This window comes from Podarcis filfolensis (assembly GCF_964270895.1).
Source record: "Podarcis filfolensis genome assembly, chromosome: 8".
In the NCBI taxonomy this organism is placed as follows: Eukaryota; Metazoa; Chordata; class Lepidosauria; order Squamata; family Lacertidae; genus Podarcis; species Podarcis filfolensis.
In genome coordinates, this window is record NC_139611.1 from 6767022 (window position 1) to 6789976 (window position 22955).

The 22955-nt window shown below is 48.6% G+C and overlaps 1 long non-coding RNA gene across 1 annotated transcript in view; it reads left to right on the top strand.

Annotated features, from left to right (window-relative positions):
• The first annotated feature begins 501 nt into the window (after window positions 1-501).
• Window positions 502-22955, top strand: part of LOC310769965 — a 130243-nt gene continuing 107789 nt past the window's right edge. The window contains exon 1 of the long non-coding RNA XR_014551897.1: window positions 502-610. This is a non-coding gene — a long non-coding RNA (uncharacterized lncRNA). The remainder of the gene's footprint in view (window positions 611-22955) is intronic.

Genomic DNA, 22955 nt, shown 5'->3' on the forward strand with positions numbered 1-22955 from the left:
CTTTTGGTCTCTTAAGTATCTAATCTTTCCTGTCAATTTATCCAACTCCGCATAGTCTGACAGCTTCATTCTCCATTCCTCCACAGTCGGTATTTCCTGTTGTTTCCATTTCTGGGCCAGTAGCACTCTTGCTGCTGTTACTGCATATTGGTCACCCTGGAGGGTTCTTATCTCCCACTTGGACTACTGCAATGCGCTCTACGTGGGGCTACCTTTGAAGGTGACCCAGAAACTACAACTAATCCAGAATGCGGCAGCTAGACTGGTGACTGGGGGCGGCCGCCGAGACCACATAACACCAGTCTTGAAAGACCTACATTGGCTCCCAGTCAGTTTCTGAGCACAATTCAAAGTGTTGGTGCTGACCTTTAAAGCCCTAAAGGGCCTCGGTCCAGTATATCTGAAGGAGCGTCTCCACTCCATTGTTCTGCCCGGACGCTGAGGTCCAGCACCGAGGGCCTTCTGGTGGTTCCCTCACTGCGAGAAGCAAAGATACAGGGAACCAGGCAGAGGGCCTTCTCGGTAGTGGCGCCCGCCCTGTGGAATGCCCTCCCATCAGATGTCAAAGAGATAAACAACTACCTAACATTTAGAAAACATCTGAAGGGAAGTTTTTAATGTGTGACATTTTGATGTATTTTTAATCTTTGTTGGAAGCCGCCCAGAGTGGCTGGGGAGACCCAGCCAGATGGGTGGGGTACAAATAATAAATTATTATTATATTATATTATTATTCTTGCAGAGGCAGATTTAAGGGAGTGTGGCCATATCGGTTGCAGTGGCTATAGAGCCTGGGGCACCTGGGACACTGCAACTATGATCTAGAACAGGGGTCAGCAAACTTTTTCAGCAGGGGGCCGGTCCACTGTCCCTCAGACCTTGTGGGGGGCCAGACTATATTTTGGAGAGAAAAAAATGAACGAATTCCTATGCCCCACAAATAACCCAGAGGTGCATTTTAAATAAAATGACACATTCTACTCATGTAAAAACACACTGATTCCCGGACCATCCGTGGGCCGGATTCAGAAGGCGATTGGGCCAGATCCGGCCCCTGGGCTTTAGTTTGCCTACTCATTATCTAGAATGGAGCATGAGAGGCAGAGAGGCACTGGATTTTGACTTTGCATAGGGTGGCTGCTGAAATTTGAGACTGGGAAGCCAACACATGCCCCTTGACCATTGGGTTTTGGTTATCCAGGAAACAATTGCAAGGCAGAGAAAGCCACTCTAAGTTTGCCTCCCTCTCTCCTAACGCTAGAACTTGTGAGCATCCAATGAAATTGAGTGTTGGAAGATTCAGGACAAATAAAAGGAAGTCCTCCTTCATGCAACACAGAGTTAAACTGCGGAACTCCCTCCCACAGGAGGCAGTTATGGGCACCAACTTGGATGGCTTTCAAAGAGGGTTAGACAGATTCCTGGAGGAGAGGGTCATCAATGGCTCCTAGCCAAGATGGCTGTGCTCTGCCTCCACAGTTTGAGGCAGCAATGCTTCTGAATGCCAGTTGCTATAAACCGCAGGAGGGGAGAGACTCCATCAGGCAAGGCCTCCTTCCACCTGCCTTGCCCCACCCTCTTGTCTCTGCTTCTCAGTTTGTATTGTATTATTTTATGTACTGTGGCTTGCCTTTGTTTTATTGATTATAGTTTAGAAATTACCGTATTTTTCGCTCTATAGGACGCACCCGACCATAGGACGCACCTTGTTTTAGAGGGGGAGAACAAGGGGGGGGAATCTCCCCCTCTCTGCTCAGCGCCCCTTCAGCGAAGCGGCAGGAGAAACGGAGCCCCTTCCATTTCTCCTCCCGCTTAGCTGAAGGGGCACCTACCCTCCAGCGAAAGGAACCCGAAGCCTCCGGAGCACGGCGGGAGCGCTCCCTCTGCACTTTGGAGGCTTCGCGTTGCTATTGCTGAAGCCAAGGAGCCTGCATTCGCTCCATAAGACGCACACACATTTCCCCTTAATTTTTGGTGGGGAAAATGTGCGTCTTACAGAGCAAAAAATACAGTATTTATTGTAACTGTTGAGTGGGTTTCTGTTTAACTTTTACATGTTATTCTTATTGTTTAATACTATTCTAATGATTCCTTTTTTGATGTGGGTTGCCTATTTTAAAGTTATATTTTATTACCACATTTTTGTATTGCATTAGAATGTTATAAGATGTACATTTTTTGTGTTTTCAGCTTGTAAACTGCCTTGAGTACTGTAGGATGGAAAGGCGGTATACAAATTAAAAGTGATGATGATGATGCTCTAATCTTGCTTGCAGGTTTCCACAGATATCTGGTTGGCCACAATGAGAACAGGATGCTAAGCTAGATGGGTCCACTGATCTGGGGGATAAACTAGCAGCAACAGTAGCTTCATAGAAAATCCCACATGCACTGAGTGCATCACTAGGCAACCCTCAAGAGGGACATTCAAGAGGCTTATTAAGAACATAAGAATAGCAGCAACAACAAAAAAACCCTCAAGAATTTGCAAACAACCTCAAGTCCTTCCACCATATTTATGGGAGATTACAGAGAAGGATCTAAACAGGTGGAGCAAACTGAATTTAACACTTTTAATCCTGTTAAATCAAAATTGCACTTATACCCAAATCTACTCATCTTTTTTTAAAAAAAAAAATAATTTTTATTGAATGGTTTTATGTTACAAAAAACAATACAGCCATACCTCCACTAAATATAATTACGAAATAAAAATTACATACATCGATATTTAGTTTGTTATTTGTTATTTACCGTCTTATTTCCTCCCAAACATTGCATACAGCAACACACATATGTGCAGACAGCCACACACCCACACCCGCACAGAAAATGATAATAATGAAAGTAAATATTTTCCCCCTTTTATCTTCCAAAATCTTTTCTTCAACTTTGACTTCCTGTCAAGTCCCTTTGCATGTTTTATCTTACATTTGAATGTACACTAAATCTTTTTTTTTATGTTCTACCCACTGAAAGCCCAACAAAGGGTCTGAAATTTGTCGACACAAGACGGAAAAGTTTGTTTTTGATAGCAGGAGACCAAGAACACTTAAAAAACACTGAGATGCTGGCAACTCTGGGAACGTGGGTGGGGAGGAAGGGTCAAGCAACCAGAATTGTATTATGAACTTGTTTTTATTTTTAGTAATATCCTGCCTTTTACCCAGGCAGGGACTCAAGGCGGCATACAGATAAAATAGAAACAGCTAAAAAAAAGAAAGAAATAGCAAAAAAAGCAATGAAATATTGTGTGTGTGTGTGTTTGATTAAACTTAGAAACTTGCCCTCTATATCACCTGACCAGATATATTCACCCTATCAAGGGCTTTGATCTGCAGAACCTTCATTGTTGAAGCTGCCCCATAATACCTGTTCTGCATTTCCAGCTCTGCAATTCTCTGATTCTATGGTTATCATCCTCATGGGGAGGCCGAGAGCAGAAGATTGCCCGATCCAAGCAGCGGGAGCTCCTCCTTTGAGGAAAAGCTGCCCAGGACAGACTTGGAGGTCCAGGCGCATCTCAGCAAGTCGGTCCTGTCCTCCCTTGCGCAGCTGGCTGCTGCCATCTGGTGGCTGAGTTCGGGAAAGCGCCCTCCTCCCCTCCCGGTCGAGACTGATGCGGGTCAGCCTGAGACAGCATCTCTTCCTCATCTTTCGTGGTCCTGTTTCTACACCTCTGGAAGATCTGCCCAAAGCGCAGCAAAGAAAGAGTGTGTGGCCTCCTGAGAGGAGACAGACTCTGCCAGCAAGCGACGCTGGTGCTCAGAGACCTGCACTGGCTGCCGAATTCAAGGTGTTGCAATTAGTATAAAAAGGTAAAGGGACCCCTGACCGTTAGGTCCAGTCGTGGCCGACTCTGGGGTTGTGGCACTCATCTCGCTCTATAAGCTGAGGGAGCCGGCGTACAGCTTCAGGGTCATGTGGCCAGCATGACTAAGCCACTTCTGGCAAACCAGAGCAGCGCAAGGAAACGCCGTTTACCTTCCCGCCGGAGTGGTACCTATTTATCTACTTGCACTTTGGCGTGCTTTGGAACTGCTAGGTGGGCAGGAGCTGGGACCGAGCAACGGGAGCGCATATTGAGGTTTCATTACAGTCCAGCAGTATATAAAGCTTATGAAATAAAATAATTATGTCTAGACAAGCTGCCCCAAATATTTAGAAGCTTGACACAAGTTTAATCTGTTTTTAGTTTATGGGTTGGGGGTTTTTTGTGGTTTTTTGTTTGTTTGTTTTTACTTTTTGGAAGTCAATCATTATTGTTGCTAATTCTTCTAATTTGTAATTTTATTGTTTTATATTTTTTGTAAACCACTTAGAGGAGGGTGGTTTTTTTAAAAAAACACAATCCAGGCATGTATAAATTTTATGAAATAAAGAAATACATGTGTCAAACAGGGCCATCTTTAGCAGATGCGGCACTGGAGTGCAAATATCCACCCAGCGCCCCCAAATTACCACGGATAGTGGGGGAGGGGGCGAAGCTGTGCACTGCCAGCCAGGGGGGGGGGCACAACTCTCCCCCATGCTGCTGCGGGAGAGCAATCCCCGCAGAGGCTTGCAAAGGAAGCTGCATGCCCACCAGCCATATAGTTGGCTGGGTGCAGCTTTCATCCTAAGCCTCTGCGGCGATCGCTCTCCTCCCACGGAGGCCTGGAAGGCAAGCTGCCTTATGGTTGACGGTGCGCAGCTGGCGGGCGTGCAGGGAAAGGGGAGGCCACTGGCAAAGCTGTGCAGCTCCCCCACTCGCTGGGCACCCCTGAGAGGCAGGCGCCCTGGCGCAGCACCACTACGCCCTATGCGAAAGATGGCTCTGGTGGCAAATACAAAGAGGGGTCTGAGCACAACTGAGGCCCCCATAATTCAGCTCATGCCCCAAAGGCCCAGCCAATGGTGCACTCAACAAACATAGCCATCACAGCATCATAAAAATGTTGAGTTGGAAGGGACCCCTAACATCATCTCGCCCAACCTCCTACAATGCAGGAATCAAGGCTAAAGCATCCCTGACAGATGACCATTCGACCGCTGCTTAAAGACCTCCAAGAAAGGAGAGTCCACCACCTTCCAAATGGCTCTTGCAGTCAGAATATCCTTCCTAATGTTCAACTGGGCTCCTCCTTCGTGCAGTTTGAATCTGTTGATTTGGGCCCTGCCCCCTGGAGCAGCAGAAAACAAGCTTGCTCCGTATTCCTTGTGACAGCCCATGTGGAAAAGTTGCTGCCTTATACAGAGTCAGTGTGGCATGTAACATAAGCAGTTGTGCTGGTCCCGTGGGTTACCCAAGGCGAGGTCCAAGTCTGGTCCATGGTCAAAGGTGCAACGGGGAGGCAGTCCGTAGTAGCTGAAGCTGGGTGCAGGGCAGGGAGCCGGGTGAAGTCAGGAACAGGCTTGCAAGCAGGGAGCCAGAGCGGGTCAGGAGCTCTGGCAGGAAAGCAGGACAGGGTTCAGGCAGGAACTGGCAACCAACAATGCTGCACCCGCAACTTGGGACTGGGGCTGGCCGGCTTTTATCTGCCCCCAGGCATAGGGCGGCCCTGATCCTCTGGTGACTCGCCTCTCCTGGCCTGGAGGCGAGCACTCCTCCTGCAGGAACTTAGTTCCCTCTGCCTCTCTGCCCTGAGCCTCTGCAGCTCAGGAGAGGCTGAAGGGTCACCGGACCCAGAGGCAACCTCAGTTTCCTCTGACGGGGCTGAGAGTGGAGCACCTGCAGGCAATGGGTCCTCCATCACCTCAGGAGCCAGAGCAGACTCAGCTGGTGCCTGCACCTGAGGATCCAGCACAGGTGAGGACCCTTCAGGCTCATGCCCCAGCCCCGGCTCAGCTGGTTCTGGAGGCGGGGAATCCTGTGCAGGCTGGGATCCCTCAGGTTCAGCATCCGAGTCCGAATCCCAGGCCATCACAGCAGTCAAGTACTACACTTCCTGTTTGGCCAAAGTGGACACGCAGGGGGTTGTTACTCCAGCCTGGACTTCCTGTCACACCTGGTCTGGGCCATTCTCCCCCTGCACGTGACCCTGGGAGACCCCATAAAAGGGGCTGGTCACACAGCCGTCCCCCCTTCCTCTTCTTCCTCTCGATGCCATGCTCTCCTGATACTGATGTATTTTGCTGTCTGCTGGCTCTCAGCCAACAGTACACGGGCTCATTCCCATATGCAACTTCTGTAACTCTAAGCCAGCGATGGCAAACCTTTTAGAGATCGAGTGCCCAAACTGCAACTCAAAACCCACTTATTGATCACCAACGCAGCAATTTAACCAGAATGCTGAGTTTTTCGTTTCGAAAAAAACAACTTGGACATTAACATATTTTGCCTTAAAAGAAAAGCACAATGACAGAGCTTTCCATGATACAAACCACTTTTCATTGAAAGGTATAAGTTTGCATTTGGCACGCTTTGGAACAATTAATGTGATTTTTGCTGCCGTGTGCATGCTGATCATTGGTCTAACCTTGGCTCATACTTGGTAAGCTGTTCTAGAAAGAGAGCTGCAAAAACGAAGATACTGGGAATGATAGTTCCTCAATTTCTGTTCAAGAAACTCTTTTCTTTCCGTTTCACCAAGTTGGGCAACGCTTTTGTGGTTGGTGTCAAAGTGCCGTCTGACACTTGATGTGCGACATACAACACTTTTGTTACACAGAAGACATAACGCTTTCCCATTCGTTCAATGATCTTCCACTCTCTGTTCTTGAACTTTGTTTTTTCCGTATTCCGTATTCCGTATTCCGTATTCCGTATTCCGTATTCCGTATTCCGTATTCCGTATTCCGTATTCCTTGGAGTCTATAAAAACACAAAATTTTAAAAATAATAATGAAGCACCCAATACAAAACTATCCGTGTCTGCGTCATGACGGTGAGCCTCGATTCCACTGGCTTTCTAGTAACGAACTCTGGCGAACTTGGTGCTGGGGCGATGGCACGTGTGCCCACAGAGAGGGCTTTGAGTGCCCCTTCTGGCACGCATTCCCTAGGTTCGCCACCACTGCTCTAAGCTAAAGTCTGCCTTCAGGGATCCAAATGTGAACTGAATGTGAGTAAACTTCTTGTTATACTTTTAAAAGAAGCTTCTTCTTCTTCTTTTTAGTATATCTTTATTGATTTAAAATAAATACATTTATGGGAAAACAGACAAACAAAGAAATAAACAAACATACAACCAAACTGTAATGGCATTAGGGGTTGCTTGTGCGTAAGTTACCGCCGCTCTGGGCTAGGTTGCCTGGTTAAACCGTTTCTCGCTGGACAGCCATCCACTCCGTGGCTGTTCAGTCACTGGCAGAATCCGTCAGTGGGCGTTTCTTGAACTTCTTCCAGCAAAGAAGTTCTTTGACGCCAAGTCTACACCTACTTTCCCTGTGCGGAAGTCTTCTGCGCAAGGTGGGTGTGGGTAGCGGAGGACCTGTGCTCTCCCCGCTGGTCTCCAGCGAAGAGTCCTGGAGCCCTCTCTCCGATTCCCCCCTCCACCCCCCTTTATCCCTGGTGTTACGCTGATTTCCTTCCCCAGCTGATGTCCCCTCTCTCCCTGCTTGGCCCTTCTCCGGCATCGCTTGGGAGACCTGCCTACACTTCTGGCTCCGATGTCAGTTCCCTGACACAAACAAACAAACAAATAATAGAAAAGTCAAACAAACAATCACAAAATAAGAAACAACAAAATTAAGAAAACTAACATCATTTATACTCCCGATACCGAAAGCAATCATAAAACTTATAAAGAAATTAAAAATGACTTCCAATTAAGCTCACTGTACTTTATCTATCAATTATCTTATACCGCACAGTTGCATATTTCTTATATAGTTTCTTTTTACCTCCCTACAAACTTATATTTATACAATACAAGGATCAGCCTAATTCTGCCAAGATCTTTCCTTTTATACCATAGTTTTTAAAGTATTCTTTAAAGATTCTCCAAGCCTTATAGACTTTTTGTTTTGGTTGGCCTCTTATCCTTCCTGTCGCCTTCGCTAGCTGCAGATATTCTGCCATTAGGATTTGCCAATCTGCCGTGTTGGGTATTGTTATATTTTTCCAATTTCTTGCTACTAAAATTCTGGCCGCCGTTATCCCGTACATGAACAATGTTCTTTTCAATTTCCCTATTTCTTTTGGCAGGCTGCTTAATAAGAATATTTCTGGCCTTTTTATGAATGTAAATTTAAATAATTTTTTAAGTTCTCCATATATATTATTCCAAAATACACAAATGTCTGTACACTTCCACCACATATGCAAATAATACCCAGTTTCTCTGTTACATTTCCAACATGTAGCTGATCTGTTCTTATACATTTTAGCAAGTTTTTCTGGAGTTTGGTGCAATGTACATCATCTTCATTGCATTTTCCCTGAGGTTATAACAGGCCGTGAATTTTATATCTTCCCTCCATAATTTTTCCCATTGTTCCATTTAAATATTATAACCCAGATCTTGCGCCCATCTCACCATTACGGCTTTCACTTTAAAAGAAGCTTCTTGTGTCTTTATTCTTTTTTAGGAGGGATAAAAGGGGACTTGCCAGGAACCGAACCCAATCTGAACAAAGCCAGATTGGATTGTTTAAGTAAAGAGATTAAAACAAATCTACCAACTAGCTTCCTGCTATATATTGGGGAATGCACTCTGCTGCTGACTCACAAGCGTGAGTAAGAAGGATACTGTTAAATCAATGTATCCTCTCCTAGTATCTGCAACATGGGTAGGCAAACTAAGGCCCGGGGGCCGGATCTGTCCCAATCACCTTCTAAATCCTGCCCCCGGACAGTCCGGGAATCAGTGTGTTTTTCCATGAGTAGAATGTGTCCTTTTATTTAAAATGCATCTCTGGGTTGTTTGTGGGGCATAGGAATTCATTCATATATATTTTTCCAAAATACAGTCCGGCCCCCCACTCGGTCTGGGGGACAGTGGACCAGCCCCCTGCTGAAAAAGTTTGCTGACCCCTGATCTATAACATTCCCACAGTCAGGTGTATCTCAGTCATTGTGAATGAGGGGCCGTCCAACATTACAGCAGCCCCCAAACAAACAGCTGTCAGGTACAGCTTTTATTTTTTTAAAAAAACATGTGTGTTAATTGTGATTCCTGCATTTGCAGGGGGTTGGACTAGATGACCCCTGGGGGTCCCTTCCAACTCTACAGCCATATGATTCTCTGCAGGGTGGTTGAGCTGCTGCGTTTGACGCCAACACAAATGTCGCAGGAACCGCTCCATCAGTCTCGTTAAACTGACAGCCACGTTCCACACGCTGCTTGAATCCACAAGGAGTGGGATAACTGGCAGAAGGCAACATTTTAAAGAGCAAAATGTTGCTGTTGGAAAAGTGGGAAGTGGCAAGGACCTTGGCTACAACCGTGACAGAAGTTTGGGAGGGTTTTTCTTTCGTTCCACCACTTTCCCTGGGAAAACCCGCCGTTCACTGCCGAATTAGAACAAACGTCAATCAGGTTTTCTGCAGATTGACGTTCGTTCCGAATCAGCGGCAAACAGCGAGTTTTCCTGAGCCATGCCTAGACATCATGGGAGAAACAGAATAAATCCAGGGACAGACAGAAGTGCAGATCATGAACCCTTTTGTTGTCAGCAAAACTTGCTTTCAAAGGAGCGGTCAGGCATTGTTCAGCTGGGAGGTGACACTGGAGGGTGGGCTAACATTCTCCTTTCCCTTCCTCCCCCACAACAAACACTCTGTGAGGTGAGTGAGGCTGAGAGACTTCAGAGAAGTGTGACTAGCTCAAGGTCACCCAGCAGCTGCATGTGGAGGAGCAGGGAAGCGAACCCAGTTCACCAGATTACGAGTCCACCGCTCTTAACCACTACACCACACTGGCTCATGAATGCATGAAGGGGTTAAGGTCACAGAACTGTATTCCTAGGCTCAGTTAGGTCACGCCTCCTCGCCTCCAGTGAAGAGGGAAGTGAAAGTGTCAAGGAGCCATCAAGAAGCCAGGTCATCCACAGGGCAGGCACACACACACAGCGGCAGAGGAAGCCGCTCGGGCGCCTAGGGCGGCGCACCCAGGGGCAGGGCGAGCCGCCCATAGGGGCGGGGCAAGGGTGGGGCCTCCAGAGTCTGCCTGCCTCCTCCCACTCAGCTGCCCTATAGCTGGGGGGGAGACAGCAGGCAGACCATTTGGGCAGTGTGGAGCCTGTGTGCACCCATGCCCACATGTCTCTCCCAGCGCTCAGGCATGCTGCAGGCCCCGCGGTGAGTGCCGCCCGGCATTTTGTAACCCACCCGGGGCAGACCGCACCCACCGCACCCCCCCCCCTTCCTCCACCCCTGGGCACACACAAACACACACATGGAAGGCACAGAAGACAATTAGCTTTTTAATAGCAGAAAACAACAACCCAGCAATTTTCCCTGGTTTGTCTTAACTCAACAGAGGCCTTGCTGAAACTAAGCCCTTCTACCTCTAGCCATAGCTGTCAACTTACAGATTTGAAAGTAAGGGACCAGCAGCCTTGAAAATAAGGGATCAGCAGCCAAAATAAGGGATTTTGCTTAGCTTATGCACGTCGGGGCTGCCGTCGTCCTGGTGCGAGGAGTTCTATCGGACCTTCCCCGCCCAAGAGAGAGGGAGGGAGGAAGAGAGACTCTCGCCCACGCCGCCTGCGAGCCCAGCATGAGGCAGTTGTGGCACCAACGCAGCCGCTGAAGCGCCGCCCTTCTGTGTCCCTCCCCATCCCCTCCTCTTCCTCCTCCCTCAGGCCACCTCCTCAGCCACCTCCAGCTTCCCCTGGCAGCGCGGCAGAAGTCTCGCAAGAGAGGGGCTGCCTGCCTGCCCGCCGCCACCTGTCTCCTCACGACGCACCCCTGAGGGGGAAAAGGGAGAGACGGAGACGAAGCAGCTCATGCACACGCTCTCTCGCGTGGCGGAGGACCCCGAGCCGCTGCTTCCCTCTCGAGCCAGGAGAGCATGAAACCCGGGAAATTTAAGGGACATCATCAATCCGGGACAGCAGCAGGACACGGCGCTGGGATAAGGGAGTTTCCTGCCAAATAAGGGACGGTTGACAGCTATGCCTCTAGCTTTTCAGTCATCTCCAGAGCTCTTGGGAGGCTGGCTCCCACCATAATTCTTCATCCAGCCAGTCCAAGCCCTTCCTGCAGGGCTCTTGGGCTGGTGGCCCCCAGCTCACCAACCAGGCCCTGACAGAAAGCTTCTTTCTTCATTCTCCTCCACCCTGTGAAGCCAACCAGGCAATACGTCTGGCCTCGACCACCTCAAGCCCAGACGATGTACTGAGAAGTATTCCACACACCCCCCCCCCTGTATTTTGCAGCTCAATAATCTTCTATTTGTGTTCTTCCTGCTGCTGCATGGAACGACACATGAATCTGACCTTTGGCGTTTGTAAGTAAAGCATTTAAATTTACTGGTGGTGTGGTCTGTTCATTGTGAGAGGGGTAGAGAGGGGAAGCACTGCGAGCCAGCTAAATGGGATATTTAAAGCATCTAACATATTCCTCACTCTTTACTGTGAATCACATGATGCTGTGATTTTAATATTCTGCTGCGGGCTCTCTCTTGCCAGAGAATGTGTTTTACCTCTGTGCTTTGGATTTAGGGATCCAGCCTGATTCTTTTATTAACTAACCTGACACGGGTAATATACTACCCTACACTTTGAAAGCAACTCTTCCTCTATTGTGGGAAACAGGGTGTTCGTCTGTTCTCCTCAAACTTGAACCTGAGCCATACAGTGAAATTTCCCTTATTGGCCACTAGGTGGGGGTCATCAGCCAAGGCCAGAAGCGCAAAAACAGATGTTTCTAGGTACATAGAAACGTAGGGTGCTTTGAAAGGAGCCAAGTTTGGGGCAGGCAGGGAGCGTTACAACCCAGCATGAAGATCTGGGGACTTTCCTCCACCCCCGTGAGGCCCCCCCCCAAAACCACCCCAGGAAGATTGATTGTTATTTCTTTAATTGTAGCCCTCGTTTTCCCTAGACCAGGACTCAAGGCAGTTTACACAAACTGAAACAACACAGATAAATTGCAGAAAGCTAAAAAAAAAAGATAATAGTCTAAAACCAATTTAACTCTAAAAGAATTAAAACAGTACACTGGTACCTCTGGTTGCGAACGTAATCTGCCCATTCACAACATGAAAAGAGCGCAACCCGCAGCGGCGCGTCTACGCATGCGCGGGTTGTGATTCGCCGCTTCTGCGCATGTGCATGATGTCATTTTGCTCTTCTGTGCATGCGCAAGCGACGAAACCTGGAAGTAACCCTTTCCGGTACTTCCGGTCGTCGCGGAATGAACGTGGAATGTTACGTTCTGAAAGCAACTGTTCTGAAAGAACGTAACATGAAGTGGACATAACATGAGGTATGACTGTATGGAGGAAAAACCCCAAATCTATTTAAAAGACAGATAACAAAAACAGCACAGCACTATTGAAAAGCCCTACTAGTTCTCAAAGAGATGGGGGTGGCGCTGTGGTCTAAACCACTGATTGTTGGTTTGCTGATCAGAAGGTCAGTGGTTCGAATCCCCGCGACGGGGTGAGCTCCCGTTGCTCAGTCCCTGCTCCTGCCAACCTAGCAGTTCGAAAGCACGTCAAAGTGCAAGTGGAAAGGTAAATGGCGTTTCCGTGCGCTGCTCTGGTTACTCATGCTGGCCGCATGACGTGGAAGCTGTCCGCAGACAAGCGTTGGCTCCCTCGGCCAGTAAAGTGAGATGAGCGCCGCAACCCCAGAGTTGTTTGTTACTAGACTTAACGGTCAGGGGTCCTTTACCTTTTTACTAGTTCCCAAAGACTTGCTGGAAATGAAATGTACTCACCTTCTGGCAGAAGGGCAGCAAAGAGGAAGCCCATCTAGGTTCTCTAGAATAAGAAAGGAAAAGGGTTTTGCCTGTGCCCTGAGGTCACTTTCTCTTGCACCACACCTGCAGTCAGTCTGTGGGGGAAACCAGTCTTGGGAAAGAGCTCCCTTAACCTCATATCCAACACAGCCTGCTGGTGGCGCTAGTCCTCAGTGTGTCTGTATGCCATGCAGTAGGAAGCCCTGAAGAGCAAGGGGCTCTCACCATGGCAGCCTCCTTTGCCGTGCCCGCTTCTAAAGCCACACAAAGAAAAATTAATCCTTGGCCTGTGTGGACACACGGCAGCTTCAACAGCAGGCAGAGGCTTTCTTCCACCCCCCTTTGCTTAACAAGTTCTGATGGACTCAGAATTAACAGGGCATACGGTAATTCAGGGACGTTGGGCATTTTCAAAATAAAAGTGGCAGCTGAACACTTATGCTAACTGAACTCTTCTGGTCCCCTGCAGCCAATGTTTTTATGGCTGCGAAATGTTTTGATATATATTTCAACGACGCAGTGGTATACAGATTTTAGAGACAGATATAACAGGGGCAGAAGGCTGATCGCCGAAGAATTGATGCTTTTGAATTATGGTGCTGGAGAAGACTCTTGAGAGTCCCAAGAAGATCAAACCTCTCCATTCTGAAGGAAATCAGCCCTGAGCGCTCACTGGAAGGACAGATCCTGAAGCTGAGGCTCCAAGACTTTGGCCACCTCATGAGAAGAGAAGACTCCCTGGAAAAGACCCTGATATTGGGAAGATGGAGGGCACAAGGAGAAGGGGACGACAAAGGACGAGATGGTTGGACAGTGTTCTCAAAGCTACCAGCATGAGTTTGACCAAACTGCGGGAGGCAGTGGAAGACAGGAGTGCCTGGCGTGCTCTGGTCCAGGGGGTCATGAAGAGTTGGACACGGCTAAACGACTAAACAACAACAAATAACAGGGGGCACTCTGCCGAATCCATGTTTCTCCAATCAGCAGAGAAGAGGGGGAGCAGGGGGAGCTCTCGAGTCAATAGTGCCCTGGGCAAGGAGGAGAGCCTTTGGTCACACACATCCAGGGTCAGTTTTGCAGGGACCCCCAGAAGGTTTATGCGCCCTAGCGCAGGTGTGGTGCTAAAGGCCCTACAAAGACCCAGGCAAGTGTGTGGCTTATTCGCAAGTGACCAGAGCCTTCTTTGCTTCCTATTTAAGAGTTTTCCTCCTCTTATCGGTTTCTTTTATATATATATAATATTTTTTATTAATTTTAACATATAAATTATAAAATGTACCACAAAACTTATCACTTATACAATCTTTTTGGACTTCCATCAGCACCTCTGATGATTCACCGTTTTAACCACTTCTTATGCATTTCTTAACTTTATATTGCCTTTACATCTCTTAACAAATCATCCTCCCCCTTTTCCATTTTTACAATACTTCTAATAATACGCCTCACAGAACTTCTTGCAACCCTACAAACGTCGTCTGTTCTTCACAATTACTTTTCTAATAGTCCGTAAATTTACTCCAGTCTTCCGTGAATTTCTGGTCTCACTGGTTTCGAATCCTTCCTGTTAGTTTATCTAATTCTGCATAGTCCATTAACTTCATCCTCCATTCTTCAATCATCGGTAACTCTTCTTGCTTCCATTTCTGGGCCAAGAATATTCTTGCTGCTGTTATTGTATATAAAAAGAGCTTACATTCCTTTCTATTTATATCACTCCCCACAATGCCCAATAAAAATGCTGCTGGTTTCTTTATAAATGTATATTTCAACATTTTTTTCAACTCATTATATATCATCTCCCAGAAGCATTTCACCTTTTTGCATTCCCACCACATGTGATAAAATGTTCCCTCTTTTTCTTTACATTTCCAACATTTATTACTAACTTTATACATTTTCGCTAACTTAACAGGTGTAATATACTACCGTATTTTTCACCCTATAGGACGCACTTTTTCCCCTCCAAAAATAAAGGGGAAATGTGTGTGCGTCCTATGGGGCGAATGCAGGCTTTCGCTGAAGCCTGCAGAGCAAGAGGGGTCGGTGCGCACCGACCCCTTTCGCTCTCCAGGCTTCGCGGACCTCTCCGCAAGCAGCGGGAGCACTCCCGCTGCTTGTGGAGAGTTGCCTGCATGCTGAAGCCTGCGCGTGCTGAGATCAGCGCGTCCAGGCTTCGCGGACCTCTCAGCAAGCAGCGGGAGTGCTCCCGCTGCTTGCGGAGAGTTGCCTGCATGCTGAAGCCTGCCCTCGCTGAGCTCAGCGCGTCCAGGCTTCGCGGACCTCTCAGCAAGCAGCGGGAGCGCTCCCGCTGCTTGCGGAGAGTTGCCAGCATGCCGAAGCCTGCGCACGCTGAGATCAGCACGTCCAGGCTTCGCGGACCTCTCAGCAAGCAGCGGGAGCCAGCGCTGGGCTCCCATGGCTTGCAGAGAGCTGCCTGTTTGGGGGCTGGGGTCGGGGGAAGCTCGGGCCTCCCCAGCCCCGCGCCTGGGGGGGAAATAATTTTTTCCCCTTTATTTCCCCCAAAAAACTAGGTGCGCCTTATGGGATGGTGCGTCCTATAGGGCGAAAAATACGGTATCTATACATCATTTTCATCACATTTTCTTTTAGGGCATTGCATGCAGTAAATTTTAAACCTTCCTTTCACAATTTCTCCCAATCACTCAGCTGTATATTATACCCAAAATCTTTGGCCCAGTGTCTCCTCTTATCGGTTTCAAAGCCATGTCTTGGGGGCACGTTTGTCTGTATTTATGATGCTGAGTTCCCACAAGTCACAAGATAGCCAATTATTGGAAATAGCTATTGATTTCCTTAGAAATTAGTTACCGTACATCTACGGCAGCTGAAGGTTTGTGCATATTTGGTAAGTGGTTGCATATAAATATTTTATGCTATAAATTTCCTTCACCCTTAACTTTTCGTTAGTAAGAATGCATAAGAATACTTCTCAGGCAATATTTCTTTCTTCTTTTTTTAGCCAAAAGATTAGTTTGGAGCATATATGTATTTTATGTATTTATTTTGAATAGATGCACAATTAATCATTACTGTCTTGAATTTTACTGTGTTATTATCTCCCTTAGTGGGCCAGGCAAACTGCTATTCTGCATAACACTTTTTGCAGAGTAAGGAACACATTCCCTCCAACATTCCTCAGATGAAAATAGGGACATTTCTCACTCCCCACAACTGACCCTCCTCAACACCCCATTTTGCCCCCCCCCACCCCACAGAGCAAGTGCCACCATCACGACACCAACTGCACCTCCACCGTCCAGAAAAAAACCCATTAATCCCTATTTTATTTTATTCTTAGGTAGATTTACAAAAAGAAAACCACACACAAGTATAGAAATTTTAGAAAAGGGAAAAATTAGACCCTGACACACAAAGTACTGTACTTTTTGTGCATAAGACTATACAGGGGTTTTTTTAACTGTAAATTAATGTGCGAGTGATTGTAACCATCAGGTTAGTTTTTTACTGCTTCCCCCCAATAAAAACCTCAATAACCTTTGTCAACCCCCCCCCCCAAAAAAAAAGCTCAAGAACTCTCAGAAACCCTCCGTAAAAAAGCTGAACAACTTCATGCCATTCTTCCTCAACAACTTTGGGCCGTCCTCTCCCCAAAAAAGCGCAACAATTCTGGGCCATTTTCTTAATTTGGAGTCCTCCAAAATAGGGGGCATCTTATACAAGGGGGAGTCTTATACACAGAAAAGTAAGGTAAAGGTAAAGGGGACCCCTGGCCATTAGGTCCAGTCGTGGCCGACTCTGGGGTTGTGGCGCTCATCTCGCTTTATTGGCTCCCTCGGCCAGTAAAGCAAGATGACTGCCGTAAACCCAGAGTCATTCATGACTGGACCTAATGGTCAGGGGTCCCTTTGCCTTTATTTATACCTAAAGGGACGTGGGTTGTGTGTCGTGGTCTAAACCACAGAGCCTAGGGCTTGCTGATCGGAAGGTGGGCAGTCCGAATCTGGGTTGAGCTCCCATTGCTCGGTCCCTGCTCCTGCCTACCTAGCAGTTCCAAAGCACGTCAAAGTGCAAGTAGATAAATAGGTACCACTCCGGAGGGAAGGTGAATGGCGTTTCCATGCGCTGCTCTGGTTCGCCAGAAGGGGCTTAGTCATGCTAGCCACATGATCCGGAAGCTGTACGCCGGCTCCCTCGGCCAATAAAGCGAGATGAGCGCCACAACCCCAGAGTCGGTCACAACTGGACCTAATGGTCAGGGGTCCCTTTACCTTTACCTTTAGGTAGGATAAAGTGATAAAGATGCCTAATCTTTCCTTGCCATCCTTCCTCTCCTGTTTACTGCTTGTTTATGACCTCCAGGGTTGCTGAATGAATCTGGGTTGAGCTCCCATTCCTCGGTCCCTGCTCCTGCCTACCTAGCAGTTCCAAAGCACGTCAAAGTGCAAGTAGATAAATAGGTACTGCTCTGACGGGAAGGTAAACGTTGTTTCTGTGTGCTGCTCTGGTTCGCCAGAAGCGGCTTAGTCATGCTGGCCACATGGCCCAGAAAAACTGTCTGTGGACAAACATCGGCTCCCTCGGCCAGTAAAGCGAGATGAGCACCGCAACCCCAGAGTTGTCTGCGACTGGACTTAACTGTCAGGGGTCCTTTACCTTTACCTTTTCATTCTTTATTCAACAGATGCACAAAACGGCTCTCGCTGCAAATTCCGCTCCCTGAGCTCCAACACACAGCTACGAAAAGGAGACCCCCAAGTGCCCCCAAACCCTCCCTTCCATTACACCCCATCCGCTGGGCAAGGGGATCGGGTTTTCCCAACGCAGGAGCCAGCCTGGAAACCCACCTGAGTCACCATTCCTGCTCTCCTCCTGGGTCAGCAGGGGAAAGAGAGGGACTTGTCACAATTTCACAAATCCCCACATATGTAAATCAAGAGACCTGCCAGCCCTAGTCAAACCCCACGTAGGACAATGCGGCCCAGCCAATGAGAGAAACAGGAAGCGGCTTGCGGTGATGCAAAGGAGGAAGTTTGGTTCCGGTCGTGACCACAGCCGAGCAGCGACCGCGCACCCAGGAGTGCCCAGCAATGCGCTCAGACAGAGCATCTGTGACGTCCGACTTCCAGTTTTGCTCAAGGGGTACTTGGAATTCTGACCAGGCTGTGGCTTTTGGGATTCATGCCAGGCCGTCCCACGGGACTGTGGGGTGAGATGGGTGAATCTCTGAGTCATCCTAATTGCTGGAGCACAACAGAACATAAGAAGCTGCCTAATGTTGAGTCAGACCCTTGGGGTCCCTCTAGCTCAGTATTGTCTACACGGATTGGCAGCAGCCACTCTCTAGGGCATGGGTAGGCAAACTAAGGCCCTGGGACTGGATCTGGACCAATCACGTTCTAAATCCGACACGCAGACGGTCCGGGAATCAGCGTGGTTTTACATGAGTAGAATGTATCGTTTTACAGTGGTACCTCGGGTTACATATGCTTCAGGTTACATACGCTTCAGGTTACATACACTTCAGGTTACAGACCCAGAAATAGTACCTCGGGTTAAGAACTTTGCTTCAGGATGAGAACGGAAATCATGCTTCGGCGGCCCCATTGGCTAAAGTGGTGCTTCAGGTTAAGTACAGTTACAGGTTAAGAACGGACCTCCGGAACGAATTAAGTACTTTACCCGAGGTACAACTGTATTTAAAATGCATCTCTGGATTATTTGTGGGGCATAGGAATTCGTTCATTATTTTTTTTCCAAAATATAGTCCGGCCCCCCACAAGGTCAAACTAAGGCCCCGGGGGCCGGATCTGGCCCAATCACCTTCTAAATCCGGCCCTTGGACAGTCCAGGAATCTGCGTGCTTTTACATGAGTAGAATGTGTCCTTTTAATTAAAATGCATCTCTGGGTTATTTGTGGGGCATAGGAATTCGTTCATTTCCCCCCCAAAAAATATAGTCCGGCCCCCCACAATGTCTGAGAAACAGTGGACCAGCCCCCTGCTGAAAAAGTTTGGTGACCCCTGCTCAGGGACGTCTTTACCATTGGGCGTAGTGTCGTGGTGAGCCAGGGCGCCAAGCAGTGGAGGGTGCCGGGGGAGAGTCCGGGGAGGGGAGAGAGGGGAGGTAAGCGAGGTGGAGTGGGGACTTGGTGCCTGCGTGCCTCCAGCGCCCGTCGGAGGCAGGAAGGCTTGGATCCTTTCCCTCAGCCCGGAGCTCTCTCCGCCGGCTCTGCGACACACCACCTCCTCGGCTGCTTGCATCCCAAGCTCTGCGCATAATACACATGGACTCTACCATTGCTGTCAACCTTCCCCTATTCCAGCGCCATTTCCCGCTGCTATCCCGGATTGTTGATATCCCGTAAATTTCCCAGATTTCAAAGGAAGCAGCTCCTCTCCCTCCCTGCTGGCCAGGGAGGCTCCTCAACTGTGTTGCTCGGCTGCGTTGCTCACCAATAAGGAGTCTGAGAACGACTAGGGAGTGGAGCTTGCATGCCTTGTGCCGATCAAATCGGCCGCATTGCCTGGGGACTCGCCTTTGCTCAGCGCTTCCCAGCGGAGAGGTGACGGTGGTTTTCCTTGCTGCTGTATCCCTTTGCCGGGTCGCTGCGCTGTGGGAACCACCGCTTGAGGCTTCGTTTGGCTGCTAGCTGGGCTTTCTGCCTTTGGACCTTTGGCTCGGAGGGGCTCGGGACGTACCTGTGCTTGGAATCAGATGGATACATTGACAGCCCACTCACCCTTGCAGGGGATAAGGTCTGTCTGGAGCCGGGGCACATGAGGGAAAGAGGAGCAGCTGGTTGAGTACAATGGCGGGTGGCGATCGCATGGGGGGGCTTTTGGATTTGTTTTGGAGGCTCCTTCGATTGACTGTTATGGGGGAAAGGAAAGGAGCTGGTTGACTAAAATGGTGGGCTAAAATCTCATGGCGGGGGGGGGGAGGCTGCCACCGCCTCGTGTGTGTGTGTGTGTGTGTGTGGCTAGTTAATGTAAGTTGAGGGGGGTTTTGAACGCTGGATACCGTTTTGTTGCACGTGCTGCTGCAAAGCCAGGTCGGGGAGCCATCTTAAGTTGAGGCTGCATAGGCCTTGTGGTGCATGTGATTTAGATTCTATTCAGTTGAACCTCTGGTTACAGAGTTGAACCGTAGACTGTCCCTGGGACAGGTGAGGCTGCTGATCCCTTATTTTCAAGGCTGCTGATCCCTTATTTTCAAATCTGAAAGTTGACAGCTATGGACTCTACCACCGCTCCTCCCGTCCACTCTACCTCGAAAGATCCCTGCGCTTGAGGCTACATGCTGCAACTGCTGCCCCCAGCGCCCCTCCCTCCTTCCCCTGCTTCTCCACCGCCTTGCACGGAGCCTGCCTCCTCCCGCTGCCCCAACCACTTCTGCACGCCTTCACACGAACCATGTTTCCTTCCCCGTCCGATCCCCTCCCAGTCACGCTCTGTCCTCCTGCCCACTTCCTCCCCAAGAAAGGACGGCGAGACTGCGGCTGAGTGAGCGTGCCTCTCTGAAGAAGAGTTTGGATTTGATATCCCGCTTTATCACTACCCGAAGGAGTCCCAAAGCGGCTAACAATCTCCTTTCCCTTCCTCCCCCACAACAAACACCCTGTGAGGTGAGTGGGGCTGAGAGACTTCAGAGAAGTATGACTAGCCCAAGGTCACCCAGCAGCTGCATGTGGAGGAGCGGGGAATCAAACCCAGTTCACCAGATTACGAGTCTATCGCTCTTAACCACTACACCACACTGGCGGCGATGCGGACGGCCCAGCTTGCTTCGCCTGTCCCTGCCCGGACGAGATGCCCACCTGCCCCCCGTGTCACCCCTATTACGCCCAGCTACCCAGCCCCTCTGGGAAACAGGGAGGGGGCGCTGGATGGATCTTTGCAGCACGGCGCCGGATATGCTTAAGACGGCCCTGCCTGAGTTGAGAAACAAGATTAAGGGTACATATTGATATAGGAGTGTATTAGATAAAATGTAAAGAAATATACAATAATAAGAGCACAGTGGTACCTCGGGTTAAGAACTTAATTCATTCCGGAGGTCCATTCTTAACCTGAAACTGTTCTTAACCTGAAGCACCACTTTAGCTAATGGGGCCTCCCACCGCCGCCGTGTGATTTCTGTTCTCATCCTGAGGTAAAGCTCTTAACCCGAGGTACTATTTCTGGGTTAGCGGAGTCTGTAACCTGAAGCGTCTGTAACCTGAAGTGTATGTAACCCGAGGTACCACTGTACAATCATTTGTAAAAAAAAATACAACGAGATTGACAGGAACTCCGTAGTGTTGGTGCAAATATTATTTTGAAATGGCTTTATGTCTTTGTTTTTTCTTTTCTTTTTTCTTTCTTTAGGTACATAAATCTGGTATATAAACTTTGTATACATGTTGGAAATTATATTATAATATGCCCTGTAATGTAATATGATAATCTATACATATGTGACATAAGAACGTTAATAAAATAAAATTGATTTAAAAAAAAAAATAGGACAGCCCTGCTCCTGCTCTCAGGTTTCAGGCAGGGTACTCTCTCTGCCTGGGACACGGGTGGCGCTGTAGGTTAAACCACAGAGCCTAGGACTTGCCAATCAGAAGGTCGGTGGTTCGAATCCCTGCGACGGGGTGAGCTCCCGTTGCTCAGTCCCTGCTCCTGCCAACCTAGCAGTTCGAAAGCACGTCAAAGTGCAAGTAGATAAATAGGTACCGCTCCGGCGGGAAGGTAAACAGCGTTTCCGTGCACTGCTCTAGTTCGCCAGAAGCGGCTTAGTCATGCTGGCCACATGACTGTACGCCGGCTCCCTCGGCCAATAAAGCGAGATGAGCGTCACAACCCCAGAGTCGGTCACAACTGGACCTAATGGTCAGGGGTCCCTTTACCTTTACTCTCTCCGCCCTACATGGAGCTGCTGGGGATTGAACTTGGGAGCTTCTGCATGCAAGGCAGCTGCTGCACCACTGAGCTACCACGGAAACCCATTGGCAGGAACGCTCAGAGAGGCTTTCTCTGATGGGCTTCAGAAGCAGGGCTGCTGGCAAACCCAGAGTTCAGTTTGAAGAGCCAGCTCATACAGTGCTGTTGTTCATTGTGTCTCATTTGGACACACATCCCCCTTGAGAATGCACGAGCCACACTGGCATTTCAGCAAGCAGCGCATGCCCATCCACTGAGCCGCCGGTCGTAGCAAACCTAGGTGTGCTGCATTAACAAGGCCGTGGGTTGGGGGCTCAGTCTGGGTGATGCCCTGAGACCCTTCCCATTCTCAGGAGCCTGTTCTCAGGGGTAGAAGGTATGAGACCAAGCTTGCCAAACCAGCCCCTTTGTCTAGGACGGTGATGGTTTTTAGCTGACTGGTTAAGCACCACAGTGATCATAAGCAAAGGAGTCCTGCGCCATCAAACAAATGTGTGGTCCTCCCCACCAGCTAATGGCGCCTTCCCATTTGTGGGATGCTCTCGTGCTTTTGAATTCTGGTGCTGGAGGAGACTCTTGGGTGTCCCATGGACTGCAAGAAGACCAAACCTATCCATTCTGAAGGAAATCAGCCCTGAGTGCTCACTGACAATTAAGCCACTTCAAAACAAGTTTGTTATATTATAGAGTTTTAATGTGGGGTGCCTCTTGCTCACAGCAAGGAATTCTGGCGGGATAAGACCTGAGAAACCTCTGAGGCCCCCTCAGCTTACATATTGTTAGTTCTGAGTAGGCATTTTTGGAGACTATTTATGGGCATCAGGAAGGTGGCCTACAAAAGAATAAGAGTAGATCTGTGCATGGTTTGAAGCTCAACATCAAAAAAAACGAATATCATGGCCACTGGGCCCATCACCTCCTGGCAAATAGAAGGGGAAGAAATGGAGGCAGTGAGAGATTTTACTTTCTTGGGCGCCATGATCACTGCAGATAGTGACAGCAGTCACGAAATTAAAAGACGCCTGCTTCTTGGGAGAAAAGCAATAACAAACCTAGACAGCATCTTAAAAAGCAGAGACATCACCTTGCCAACAAAGGTCCGTATAGTTAAAGCTATGGTTTTCCCAGTAGTGATGTATGGAAGTGAGAGCTGGACCATAAAGAAGGCTGATCGCTGAAGAATTGCTGCTTTTGAATTATGGTGCTGGAG